We start from the raw sequence: 14,360 nt of genomic DNA on the forward strand, positions 1-14,360 counted from the left end.
GTTGTTATTGCTACTACAGGGAATGGCACAAAAAGAAATATATTGCACCCAATACCAATTAGGAGTGCCAGCTTGGCCCTGGGGCCCTGGGTGCCATGCAGCGTGCATGGCCCTGGCACTGAAATTTGTGGTGTCTGGCACTTTCATGGGAAATTTTGTGGGTGCTTGGGCACCCAGGACACCAGGGAGCCAGCACCTATGATACTGATTCAGGGCACTGATCTTCTGTCTAGCTCAGTATTGTCTACTCTGGCTAGCAGCAGCTGTCCTTGGTCTGCTCCCTTTGAAGTGGAAACACTAGGGGACTGGACCTGGGACTATTGGGCATGCAAAGCCTTCGCCACTCCTGCGTGTATACAAGCCCAAAGTTCAAGGCAGATCTTTCCGGCTAAACAATCACAAACTACATCTTCATTCTTCAATAACCTAACCTGCTTCTCAGGGTTGTTGTGAGGATGAAATCAGGAGGGGAACACCAAGCCCCTTGTGGGTAGGAGTAGGGATTAAAATGTTGTAAATAAATGCACAATATCATGTGGGAACATATTGCTCAGAACACAGACACCAGCAGCTGCTAGTTGCCCCAGATGCTCAGACAGCCGATAGGCAAAGGCAGAATTATTGCTTTGCATGACACTTCCCTTAAATGCAACAATCCCTTCCACTCAGCCCCACTCCAACAATATTCTAGACTCCGGTTAGCAAAGCGTGTTTCGCTTGCAAACATAGCATCCACCTGGGGAGAGGACCCATAGCTCTTCATGGTCACATGAAGTGGCCTTAGGCTGACCCAAATTTTTGGATCCCTGGTCCATGGCCTACCAGTCTGGCTGACACTAATTCTCCAGGGGGCATAGGTCTTCCCCAGTTCTGTTACCTGAAATCTATTGTGGAGCTGTCAAGGGACGTGCTGTACTCAGGCTACATACTCCACTATTGAGCTATCACTTTTCACGTCCTTGGCATTGGCAGATAGAAGGTTCTCTACTAGCAAAGGCTGAGGGGGGTGATCTGCTTAGAAAAATTAAGAGATGCTGCTGCTGCCGCTGCTGAACCAATGGATGGACCAAGGACCTGTAAGGCATTTGCAGACGATGCTGAGACATGACATTGTGGAGAAGCCAGAGCAGAATGGAAGTGCATTGCTTTACATTTATTTGTCATATTTCTTTCATTAAAGCTTTTTTTTTAAAAAAAAACAGTGCTACTTACAGATCAATAAAAAAACGACAATCCTTGGCCTGTGGCTTACGAACTAAAATACATGGCACAAAAGAAAAAAGATGAGGAGGAAAGATGAAAACAAGCAAACTCAGACACCAGTTCTTAGTGTTAAATGCGGATGACATGTGGCTGTATAGGCCAATGGCCTGATTCCCAATAAAGCAGTTTCCCACGTTGATCTTTGCTCTCACTCAGGTCCCGTTTATTGATAATCGGGTTTGCACAGGATGGGTGGGCTGTGCTCTTTATTGTCCTAACTTGAATTGACTATAAACTCATGCAGGGTCAGAGCAAAGTGCAGACTGAATAGTCGAAAGGAATGCTGACGGTGAACGGCAAAAGAGCCAGCCTCCCAGGGAAACTGCAGTGATACAGAAATTAGCCTTCATGGATGCCTGCACTTAGACTGTGGGAAGGGCTGTTAGGCTTGGAGTTTGTTTAAGAGGATGGCTTGACATAAATGGCATGGTTTACCTGCTGTAGAGCAAGTCCTCTTTCCCAAGAGTGGAATGCACAAGGACCCATTGGCACAATCTGGAAATGGGCAATGAAGTTTGCACTCGAGGGAGCAGAGGATGTACAGTGTAATGGGAGACATGGAGTAGGGGATTTAGGTTCTCTTAGTTTCTCAATTTTTCAATCCTAAAATTGGTTCTCCACATTTTCACATCTATTTGTGATTGCTTTCTTTTTAAGTCCTCAGGCACATTTTTAAAATAAGTACACATTTTTGCAACACCATTTTATAATAATAACATTAATTATATATAATAATTTTATAATAACATTAATAATGACATTAATTTTTATTATTTGTACCCTGCCCATCTGCCTGGGTTGCCCCAGCCACTCTGCACAGTTTCCAACACATAAAACATAATAAAACATTAAACATTAAAAACCTTCTGATACAAGGCTGCCTACAGATGTCTTCAGATGTCAGATGTCCTTCAGGCTGGACGTTGAGGGTGGAGATGCTCCTTCAGGTTGTTGTTGTTGTTTAGTTGTTTACTCATGTCCAACTCTTTGTGACCCCAGAGCACACCAGGCACTGCTCCTGTCTTCCACTGCCTCCCACAGTTTGGCCAGACTCATGTTGGTGGCTTCGAGAACACTGTCCAACCATCTCATCCTCTGCCGTCCCCTTCTCCTAGTGCCCTCCATCTTTCCCAACATCAGGGTCTTTTCCAAGGATTCTTCTCTTCTCATGAGGTGGCCAAAGTACTGGAGCCTCAGCTTCACAATCTGTCCTTCCAGGGAGCACTCAGGGCTGATTTCCTTAAGAATGGATAGGTTTGATCTTCTTGCAGTCCATGGGACTCTCAAGAGTCTCCTCCAGCACCATAATTTAAAAGCATCAATTCTTCGGCGATCAGCCTTCTTTATGGTCCAGCTCTCACTTCCATACATCACTACTGGGAAAACCATAGCTTTAACTATACGGACCTTTGTCGGCAAGGTGATGTCTCTGCTTTTTAAGATGCTGTCAAGGTTTGTTAATGCTTTTCTCCCAAGAAGCAGACGTCTTCTAATTTCGGAACTGCTGTCACCATCTGCAGTGATCATGGAACCCAAGAAAGTAAAATCTCTCACTGCCTCCATTTCTTCCCCTTCTATTTGCCAGGAGGTGATGGGACCAGTGGCCATGATCTTGGTTTTTTTGCTGTTGAGCTTCAGACCATATTTTGCGCTCTCCTCTTTCGCTCGAGTAACCTTCTGATCTGAGTAATGAAAAATGAAGGCCTGCAATGTACTAACGTTTTAACCATAGCTAAAAGCCCCACAAAACTACTTGAAACGTTTTGAAACGTTTAAAAATGTTGTACATAAGTTCCTTGTATGAGGGACTAATTTTGTCTGACTGTTCTGATTCTTTTATGTCTTTATTTTGTCTGATTGTTTTTATGTATGTCGGTTTTAAACTGTTTTATCCTTGGTTGCAGTGCATTATGGGCCTATGGCCGAAATAAAGTTTATCTATCATCTATCTATCATCTATCTATCTATCTATCTATCTATCTATCTATCTATCTATCTATCATCTCCTCTTTCACCCTCATTAAAAGGTTCTTTAATTCCTCCTCACTTTCTGCCATCAAGGTTGTGTCATCTGCATATCTGAGGTTGTTGATATTTCTTCTGGCAATCTTAATTCCGGCTTGGGATTCATCTAGTCCAGCCTTTCGCATGATGAATTCTGCATATAAGTTAAATAAGCAGGGAGACAATATACAACCTTGTCGTACTCCTTTCCCAATTTTGAACCAATCAGTTGTTCCATATCCAGTTCTAACTGTAGCTTCTTGTCCCACATAGAGATTTATCAGGAGACAGATGAGATGATCAGGCGCTCCCATTTCTTTAAGAACTTGCCATAGTTTGCTGTGGTCGACACCTTCAGGCTCCTTCAGGTATACTGGGCTGAGGCCGTTTAGGGCTTTAAAGGTCAGCATCAACATTTTGAATTGTGCTTGCAAACGTACTGGGAGCCAGTATAGATCCTTTAGGACTGGCAGCCACTCCCAGTCACCAGTCTGGCAGCCACGTTCTGGATTAGTTGTAGTTTTCGAGTCACATTCAAAGGTAGCCCCTTGTAGAGCATGTTGCATGTTGCAGTTGTCCAGGCGGGAGATAACCAGAGCATGTATTACTCTGGCAACACAGTGCACCCTTATTTGCCCTTATGCAGTGCAATCTCAGGCGTTCTTTTCACAAAATTATTATAATTATAATTAGTATACCTCAGGATGGTTCACAGCATAATATATGCACTTTTATGCACCCTTTACCCTTGTATATGCATTTTTGTATACATTAGTCTGCTGGAGAACTGCATTGCAAAATTTGGAGTGTGCTAATTTTGAAGGATTGTTGTGTTTCAACTCATGTATTGTTTCGGGAACTAGTTAGATTATAAATGGGAACTGAATCCAATGTCTCTCTCACCCTTAACATGGAGTGCAGGTGTAGATATCTGACCCCTGCAATGCATCCTCCTCAGAAACAATGACAGAAATTTGATGTACATGTAGCACATGCTATGCTTTCTTCCTTGTGGTCTCAAGTCAGTAGAAAATCCCCTGAAATTACAACAAGCCAAGTTTCCGGGTCACAATAAATACAGTGGTGCCTCGCTAGACGAATTTAATTCGTTCCACGGGTCTTTTCTTATAACAGAAAATTCGTCTAGCGAATCCCATAGGAACGCATTGAATTTTTATTGAATTTTTTTTTTGCCCGTAGGAACGCATTAATTGAATTTCAATGCATTCCTATGGGAAACCGTGATTCGCTAGACAAATTTTTCGTAAAATTTGTCTAACGAGGCAACCTCCGCTCGAAAAATCCTTTCGTTAAGTGGAAATTTCGTTAAGCAGGGCATTCGTTAAGCGAGGCACCGCTGTAATGGTTGTGCCTTATTTTGCACTAGCCAGACATCAACTGAAATACTATGTCCAATTCTCAACACTGCTCTTTTAGAAGGATGTGGATAAAGGAAGGAGATGAAGATGTTGGAAAACAAGTCCTGTGGTGAATGGTTGAAGGGACTGGGAATGTTTAGCTCAGAGAAAACTATGAGAGGTGGGGTATATTATCGCTCTCTTCCATAAACCTGAAGGGGCTGGCACAGAGAAGAAAGCAATGATCTGCTCTCTGCTCTGCTACTGATTCAGGACTAGATCTAATGAGGGCATATTTCAGTTGAACATTAAGAGAGGCTTCTTGACTGTAGGAGCAGTTTGATATCTAGAGGAGTGAGGGAACCTTCCCTGACTGGAGGCCGTCAAACAGGAGGCGGGTAGCCATCTGCTGGGCATGTTTCATGATCTCTGAATTTACTGTACTGTGTAAGGAAATGACCTAAAAACTCACCAACCCCTCAACTAAGAATGGGGGAGAAATTCAATTTGGTTCAGATTCTCAGAACAATATGCAAACTGAAACACAGCCTTCAAAATGCGCACTTCTCTAAATTTTGTAATGTGGTGTTCCAACCTAATAATGTGTATAAAGGCATGCTTATTAGGGGAAGTGTGCAAATATTACTTTAAAAAATACAAAAAAGGGAATGTATAGGGGGAAATTGCTTGCAAGAATGTATACATCGGACAAAATCACATTAAAAATGTGCACATAGGGAGAAATTTGCACTAAAATGCTGATAAATTTTCATGAGACTTCTTATTTGAAAAATCACAAACTGATGCAGACAAGTGGATGCAGACAACCTTAACTTACGGTTGGAAAAAAAATGAGAAATGGTAGTGGCAAAATGGTACTGGCAAAATGAATCCTTTCCCTTTGATGTGGGTCATCAGTGGCCTACCCGAAATTGGCCAGCTGTTGATTGGGGATCACAGTGAACATTCTGTTTACCATTTTGTAAAGTGGAAGTGATTGCAACAGGTTTGTCTTTTTCAGCTTGGGCAGTTGAAGTCCTTTATGTAGAGACTAGCCATATTTTCACAACATATACAAAATAATTTATTGCACAACATATACAAAATAATTTATTTAGGTATGGAATAGTCTTTGCTCACCAAGCCAAAAATGAAATAATTTCACAGCACAACTCTTCTTTCTTGGCCCCCCTCCAGGGAGAATTGCATGAGCAAAGAAAACAGCTTAATTTTGGCAGCAGATGAGTTTGCAATTCAGTCAGATGCCTGAAAAGAGCTACTGTTCCTCCCCGGGAATATTTTGTGTGTAGGATCTTATATGAATCTCACATAGTCAAGGTGATAATGTGTCAGATTATTTTCTTTCAGTTCTAATGCCACCCACCCACCTCATTCTTGGTGGAAGTGAGGGGGGTTCACTCAAAATGAATGTTTCAACTTTACAAGAAACAAACACCAATATTTTAGAAGGAGATATCCTCCTCTTTCATACAGGAGTGGCTGCCTCTTCTGAGGGTATTTGCTATTTGTATAAATACGTGTGTGTGTGTGTGTGTGTGTGTGTGTGTGTGTGTGTGTGTAATACAGTTCTATTGCCTGATTAATTGGGAACACTTTTTCAGTTTGACAAACTTTTAAACCAATTAACCTAACAGAGGAACCAACAATGGCTGCATCTCTGCACACTTGTGTCACAGTCCGGGCTGCTTACGAGCGAAGTCCCAGCAAGGAGCGTCGGGACCGGGGGTAAAATGGTAGGCACAAACGTCCAAAGAGCAGAGGTCCAAGGGTCAAGAAGCACAAGGGAAGAAGGCACAGTGCGAAGGTCAAAGCACTAAGTCACAGTCCGAGGGTCAGAGCACGAAGTCACAGTCAAAAGGTAAGGAGGCACACGGCAAGACAGAGAGTGCGTTGCTGTGGCAAAGAGCTTGGGGAAATGCTGGCCTTATATCCCCTGCCGGCTCTTGCCACCAGATGCAGCAAATACCAAGGGGCCTCACCTGTGTGGCCACGCCCTGCCTCTCGAGAACAAGCCAAAGAGGATCCCAGTCCTGCAAAGCCCTGCTGGTCCCAGGGCCCGGCTCCTGCACAGACTCCCGACAACTTGCATGGAAGCAGATCTTACTGAACGCAGTGGGGTTATTTACCTCTAAGCAGATTTTCAAGTTTTTATTGTAAATGCTGCAGCCTGAACAAAAATATATGCTCGTCACTCAGAAAATGCTAACAAATCTATTACTTGGCCATGCTGTAGATCTTCTCAAATTTCAGTCAGATCAATGGCTTGTTCTCTCTTAAATCATGCGACTTAAATCACCATCCTAGAGATTATTGTAGGTTTGCCTTTAAATGCAAACTGAACCAAAGTCCCTTTAACTTTGCAGATGGGGGTTAACAGGCCGTAAAACTTCAAGTGGTGGCCTGGTGGGTTTGCCCCATTTGATTGCATCATGGGGGATCCTTTAAGCCAGGATCAACCCCAATGGAACAATCAGCCAGCAATCAGGATTGGCTTATTCAGGATACATACCCAATGTCTACTTACATCTGTAATCAAAAGAAGTTGTGGCCATTTCCATCCAGAGGTGTTGACCCATCACTATTGGTACCCTCACGCCTCCAGCCCCCAGTGAACTTGGGTTCACTGCACCCCAACTTGCTTCCCTTCTGTCTTGATCTCAGATGTTCTCAAATTGTTTGATTTATTCATTTTGCAAGTTGACCTCCCTCACATTACTCCAGCAATTCTCCTTCCTACCAACAACGATGCGGCTTCCTTCAACCAAGAAAACCGTCCCAGTTATACCAGTCTTATTCTTTTCCAGAAAAGCTCTTCATCCCACGGCTCCAATTCAAATGATTGCCTCTGAGATGTGCTTTCTTTCTTTACCCTGTTGCATATCTTACTCATTTTCTTGTTTTTGCAGACCCAACTTGCAGTTCCTACCTCCCAGACACCCCTGAGTTCAAATTGAAATCCAACAGCTGCAAGTTCTCTCTGCACAGAAATCCTGTGAACAGAGAAATCCCACAGGAGTTTCCTTGTTATTCTGTTACAGTAAAAAATACTGAACACCTTAAAGGTTCATTGATTTATTGTGGTAGATGTTTTAGTGGACTACAAAAAACTTGTGTAGTTACTGTCTCCTACACACACAGACACACAAACTTTTAAGGTGCCAAAGAATTCTTTGTTGCTTTAGCAATTGTGGGTTTTTTTAAAAAAAAACTTGCTGAATACAGTATTTCACCAGATGGGCTTCTCCTATGCTGCAACATAACAGGGAACACCACACCAGGTAAAATTCTCCCTTCCTGTGCCTAGACAAAAGCTGTTACTAGGAGGATGGATGGAGGCTAACAGACTGAGGTTGACCAAAAAAGTGTTTTGGGGGGACAGGGGGTGGGCTGATGTGGGGGACTCCCTGGTCCTGAATGGGGTAACTGTGTCCCTGAGGGACCAGGTGCGCAGCCTGGGAGTAATTTTGGACTCACAACTGCCCATGGAGGCATCTGTGTCCAGGGAAGCTGTCTACCAGCTCCATCTGGTACGCAGGATGAGACCCTACCTTCCCGCAGACTGTCTCGCCAGAGTGGTGCATGCTCTGGTTATCTCCCGCTTGGACTCCTACAACATGATCTACATGGGGCTACCTTTGAAGGCGACTCAGAATGCAGCTGCTAGGCTGGTGACCAGTAGTAACACCATTCTTGGAGGATCTTCATTGGCTCCTGGTGCACTTCCAAGTACAATTCAAAGTGTTGGTGCTGATCTTTAAAGCCCTAAATGGCCTGGGGCCTGTGTATCTGAAGGAGCGTCTCCTGCAGATTGGAAGGCGGTTAAAAGACACAAGAGCAGGCACCTGGCTATTTTCCTAGGCTAACCTTGCTGTGCCTTGGGGTGGGAAGTGCTGGCTAAACTGACTTTGCTGTGAGGGCCCCAATTACTTACAGTTTTATTGCACTAATGAGGGGTTTCTGGCCATTGGCTATGGGAAATCTGACGTACCTTAAACCCACAAGCAATGGGAGGGGCACTTAATGCTGGGCTTCAAAAAGCCCTGCTTGACTTTGGGTACGTAATTGCTAAAATAATCTTTGTTTCCCTGTGTATGGACAACGTTGGATGCAAATGCAGTGCATTTTATTTTTAGCCAAAAAGAGAGGAGGAAAGGTTTGGAAGCGTCTGGTGCTCTACGAAAACTCTTTGCAGGGGTGGCGGTTGTGCCATCTGTCTGATTCCTGTGTCATAAGGCTAAAGCCTCTTGTAAAAAAAGGGTGCACGATCAAAGCTTTCAGAGAGTTGGAATGCTGGGCTGAGACAACAGTTATGGAATGTGGGGTGGTTAAAAGGGGCAGATTAAAGTGAACTATAATTTAACATGCTTCGCCGCACAGCTAAATTACACAGGCGGTGCCACTCTTGTTTATTCTGACAAGGGAAAGCAGGATTTGCAGTCTTTCTATACCACTTCTGCTAGAAAGTTTCAGGCACAGCCCTTGATAGGGCCAGCTTCATTGTGAGGAGAGAAGCTGGGAGAATTTTATAGATTCTGCAAGAGACATATGTGTGCAGTGCCATGATAATCTGGCAAATACTCTATTCCAAACTTAAAAATGGAAAGCAAAATGCTGGTGGTCAACAAAAGAGGTTTAAAGACTCTATCAAGGTAAATCTAAAACAAGGTAGTATAAACACTGACAACTGGGAAACACTGGCCTGCGAGCGCTCCAGTTGGAGAACAGCCTTGACCAAAGGTGTCGTGGGCTTTAAACGCAAAGGGAGAAGCGTGCACAGAGGAGGGCACGTTTGGCAAACCCTCACCATGTTCAACTCCTGCCCCGAAACCTATGACCCCACTGTGGAAGGACGTGTGGATCCAGAATTGGCCTCCACAGTATTCACTGTTCAGACCGTGTACATGGAAGACAATATTACTTGGCTATGAGGGATCGCCAAAGAAGAAGAAGATTGGAAAATGTTTGCAGAAAACTTAAAAACTCAGTGCAAATATGTTAAAACACAAATAGGATTGGAGTAAGAATAAAATAATTTTTGAGGGAACCATGGAAGGAGGGAGGGGAAGTCGTAGGTGGAATGATTGATTGATTGATAAATTTGAAATGTTGCTGAATTGTTTATTTGTTTTAAAAAATATAGAAGGAGGAGGAGCTCAGGCAGCACCCCACCCCCACCCCCAAAGCAAAAAGCATGCAGTCAAGGAAGCTTCATGCTAGCCAGCAACAGCAAACAGCTGAATATCTCTCTTTTGCAGGTTGATTGTGGGAGCAGACAGTCCTTTGGTGTCCCTGGTCTGAACCTGCATAGTACTTCATAGAATCATAGAGTTGGAAGATACCACAAGGGCCATCCAGTCCAACCCCCTGCCAAGCAGGAAACACCATCAAAGCATTCTTGACATATGCCTTAGGAGGTCAGCACAAATACTTCAAATTGTGATTGGAAGTGGCCCACACGATAGGTATATCTCCCTAGTGCAGGCTTCCTCAACCTAGGCCCTCCAGATGTTTTGAGACTACAATGCCCATCATCCCTCACCACTGGACCTGCTAGATAGGGATCATGGGAGTTGTAGGCCATAAACATCTGGAGGGCCGAGGTTGAGGAAGCCTGCCCTAGTGGCTCACTGCATGGCTATGTTTGGAACTGACTGCAGGTTTGAGAGTATGTGCCTGCTTGGGAGCGGTTGTGTCAATGGCCAATTTCAATTTGCCATTCCATAGCAAAACCAGGCCTTCAATGTGATGTTCAAAAGGGCATCAACTTCAATCAGTCCCTGAGGATGTGTCATCCTATGGGACCATTACCCTTATAGGGGACAACTTCTGCCACCACTCCACAAGGGAATGGTCCATTACGAGGGAGGTATTGTACCTCTCTTACCTTCGGATTATCCCTCACATCACTTGGGGACCCCCCAATCTCCATGCAATGACATTTTGAGACAGTCCCATGGTTGTCAAAGGGGCTATAAAGAATCCTGCTGGCCCAAAGGCAGCCTCTGAGGGCATGTTGGAGTCATCCAGAACTATCATCCTGGGGTCCCCAAACACCATGCCAGAGACCCCCTCAGCAAGGGCTTTCAATGGGCAATAGGGTGCTTGACAGCCCATCAGCACCCCCAATTTATGTCTCTGGTCCAACACCAGGCGCAGACCCTCAAAGCCCAAATCCCTTGGGGTGGGAGGAAGAGAAGGGAAGGAGGAAAAAGGAGGCTGCAGTCCTTCAGAGAAGGGCATTCAAAACTGAACGAAAATGTGCCAAAACCCTCCTTGGCGCATAGAACATACCAGCTGCTCCTTGCTAAGCTGTGGCTGATCCTTCAAGAGAATTACAAAGAGACTCAGCCAGCAGCCTGGGCCCAGGATATTGGCAGGAACTGGGAAACAAGCTCAACATAAAAAAAAAATCAAACAAAGTACATATTGAGAGCCCAGTCCATTGGGGTGTTCTTCTGTACAGACCTACTGGAAGCTGTTGCACAACTCCCATTTATTTCAATGGGGCTTACTCAGAGGAAATTTCAGGTGGATCAAGGCTTTGTGCAGCAATTCACAGAGCACAACTGCCATGTAATGTCAGTTCATTTCAACAGGGCTTCTCTGGAGTGCAGGAGCAAGCCTCAGAGGAAAGAATGTTAGCTGCACAAGAGCTGTGATAGCTAAAGTATCCAGTGCAGGCTCAGCCTTGCAATTCATGGAAGGGCCTTAACTCGGGGATACAGCATCTTCCTTGCAGGCAGAAGGTCCTGTGTTCAATCCTCGGTGTCTCCAGGTTGGGCTGAGAGAGACTCCTTGGCTAAAACCCTGGAGAACCACTGCAGCCAGGCTACACAGTACTGAACAAGATGGACCCGTTGTCTGCCTTAGCAAAAGGCAGCTTCCTAACTTCCTGTGTGGTCACAGCAAGGCAGTCTGGCAGTTGTTCAGGGGAAAGTTGCTGAGGTGGGACATGGCGCTCTGGCCATTCTCAGCTTCCTGAGTTGGCAAGTGTGTGCTTTGTTGCTGACCTGGGCTGGCCTTCTCCTAGGGGGTTGAGAAGAATCTGGTTTAGAAATCAGCAAACTATAGATGATGCTACAGTACTGCACACATTTGCCATCTCTGAAGATGGGTAGGGAAGTGAGGGTCAGTGTGGTGCAGCAGTTAAAGTGCTGGACTAGAACTAGGGTGGTCCATTGTTCTTCCTAATGTTTAGGTGGAATCTTCTTTCTTGTAGCTTGAATCCATTGCTCCGTGTCCGCTTCTCTGGAGCAGCAGAGAACAACCTTTCTCCCTCGTCTATATGACATCCTTTTATATATTTGAACATGGCTATCATATCACCCCTTAACCTTCTCTTCTCCAGGCTAAACATGCCCAGCTCCCTAAGCCGTTCCTCTTAAGGCATGAGGCACCAGGCCTTTGACCATTTCGGTTGCCCTCTTCTGGACACGTTCCAGCTTGTCAGTATCCTTCTCGAACTGTGGTGCCCAGAACTGGACACAGTATTCCAGGTGAGGTCTGACCAGAGCAGAATACAGTGGTACTATTACTTCCCTTGATCTAGATGCTATACTCCTATTGATGCAGCCCAGAATTGCATTGGCTTTTTTAGCTGCTATATCACTGTTGACTCATGTCAAGTTTGTGGTCTACCAAGACTCCTGGTACCGCTCTCAAGCCAGGTGTCTCCCATCCTGTATTTGTGCCTTTCTTTCTTTTCTTTTTTTTGCCCAAGTGTAGTACTTTACATTTCTCCCTGTTAATATTCATCTTGTTTGCTTTGGTCCAGTTGTCTAATCTGTTAAGGTCATTTTGAAGTGTGATCCTGTCCTCTGGGGTATTAGCCACCCCTCCCAATTTGGTGTCATCTGCAAACTTGATCAGGATGCCCTCAAGCCCATCATCCAAATCGTTTATAAAGATGTTGAATAAGACTGGGCCCAAGACAGAACCCTGTGGCACCCCACTAGTCACTTCTCTCCAGGATGAAGAGGAGCCATTGATGAGCACCCTTTGGGTTCGGTCAGTAAGCCAGTTACAAATCCACTGAATGGTAGCATTGTCTAGCCCACATTTTACTAGCTTCTTTACAAGAATATCATGGGGCACCTTGTCAAAGGCCTTACTGAAATCAAGATATGCTACATCCATAGCATTCCCTTCATCTACCGGGCTTGTGACTCTGTCAAAAAATGAGATCAGATTAGTCTGACATGACCTATTTTTCAGAAACCCATGCTGACTTTTAGTGATCACAGCGTTCCTTTCTAGGTGGTCAAAGAACATGTATAGGAATCACTAAAATGATTCCTATATATGTTTTTATCACTTTACACCAGAGATCTTCGGATATGTAGTTGAAACGGACCTCTAGGACTGGAATGTAAATTCCCTATCAGTGGGATGGCTCAGCTGCCAGGTATCACATAGATGTTTAGTAAGGGCTTCACTGGGCTTTAGGGATCTAGAAGAGGAGTCTTTATGGTCAAGCAATGGATCTAAACATTCATTCAGGGGGCATTGGAGCATCTTATAGTAGTTTCTTGGGCCCTAGTGAACCTTTCAACAAACAGTATCTACCCTTTGGTTCTCCCATGGAGTCCTGAATAGTAAATGCACATTTTTTGCAATCAATATAGCCACACCCCTTGCTGAGGAAGATCCTGGATCAGAGGTTTGATCTCCTAACCATTTGCCCTTTAAAAGAGTAGATGTTTTACCTCTTTTATCAGGATTATGTTTGGATGTTCCTTTTTCAGAAGTGCTTCTACTCCAGAATGCTTCATGATGAAATTCCATCAAGTAGACCCCATCAAGGAACTGACTTGACCCTATTATGGACTTTTATGGGCAAATGATCAAGCTCCCCAAATGGCCTCACAAAACTTTGTTGGGTAAAGTGTGCCTTAAAAAAGATATATTACTGAAAATAGTATACACAAATGCACTACTTTAGGGGGGGAAACTGCTTTGCAAAAATGTTATAAATGGGAAGTTGCATAAATAATTTGCATATTAGGATAAATTTGACTAAAACACTGACAGATATTCATGGTAAGACTTTGTTTCAAAATTTGCAAGTTGGTGTGGAAATTTGGAGGATGGAACCTAGAGTGAGAAACTGAGAGCTCTCAGACTAACAGATTCATCCATCCCTCTGCTCTCCTCATATAGGTCTCCTTTGCTGTTAAAATCGGCCCCTGCGTCTGCCTTTCTATGTAATTGTTGCTGCGGTCACAAAATTTTAGCCCTCAGTTGATCCGTAGGATCAGACTGCTAAAGAAACTTGGACATTCCGATATTTGGGGTTAACCTTTGTGTCACAGTGGCCGGAGCGGGCTACTTCAGAGTAACGACTCTACACAGCTCTGCATTTTATTCTTTTATTGGTGCTGCGTATTTACAGTGCTGAAGTCATTGCTATATACACGGAGCTATGTGTTCAGTCGGGTTCAGAACCTCCGAATGGCTTTTGGCGCGTCTTTCTCCAACACAAAAGCCTCGGTAGACCCATCCTCTTTCCTTTCCTCTTTCTGCGCAATTCCGGAGTTGGGGGGATGGGTCTCCCCCCCTTATTTGCCCCTTCCTGTTCCACCTGAGACCCTGGCTCCGCTACCTTGCCTGAGCCTCGGACACGACTTCCTGCTTCCCCACTGGAATCGGAACTCTCTCTGCTTTCCCCTGTGCTCGGGGATGGGCTTGAACTCAGGAGGGGAGGGACTTCGCGAT

Source organism: Zootoca vivipara, chromosome 13 (genome assembly GCF_965207765.1).
Source record: "Zootoca vivipara chromosome 13, rZooViv2.hap1.1, whole genome shotgun sequence".
Lineage (NCBI taxonomy): Eukaryota > Metazoa > Chordata > Lepidosauria > Squamata > Lacertidae > Zootoca > Zootoca vivipara.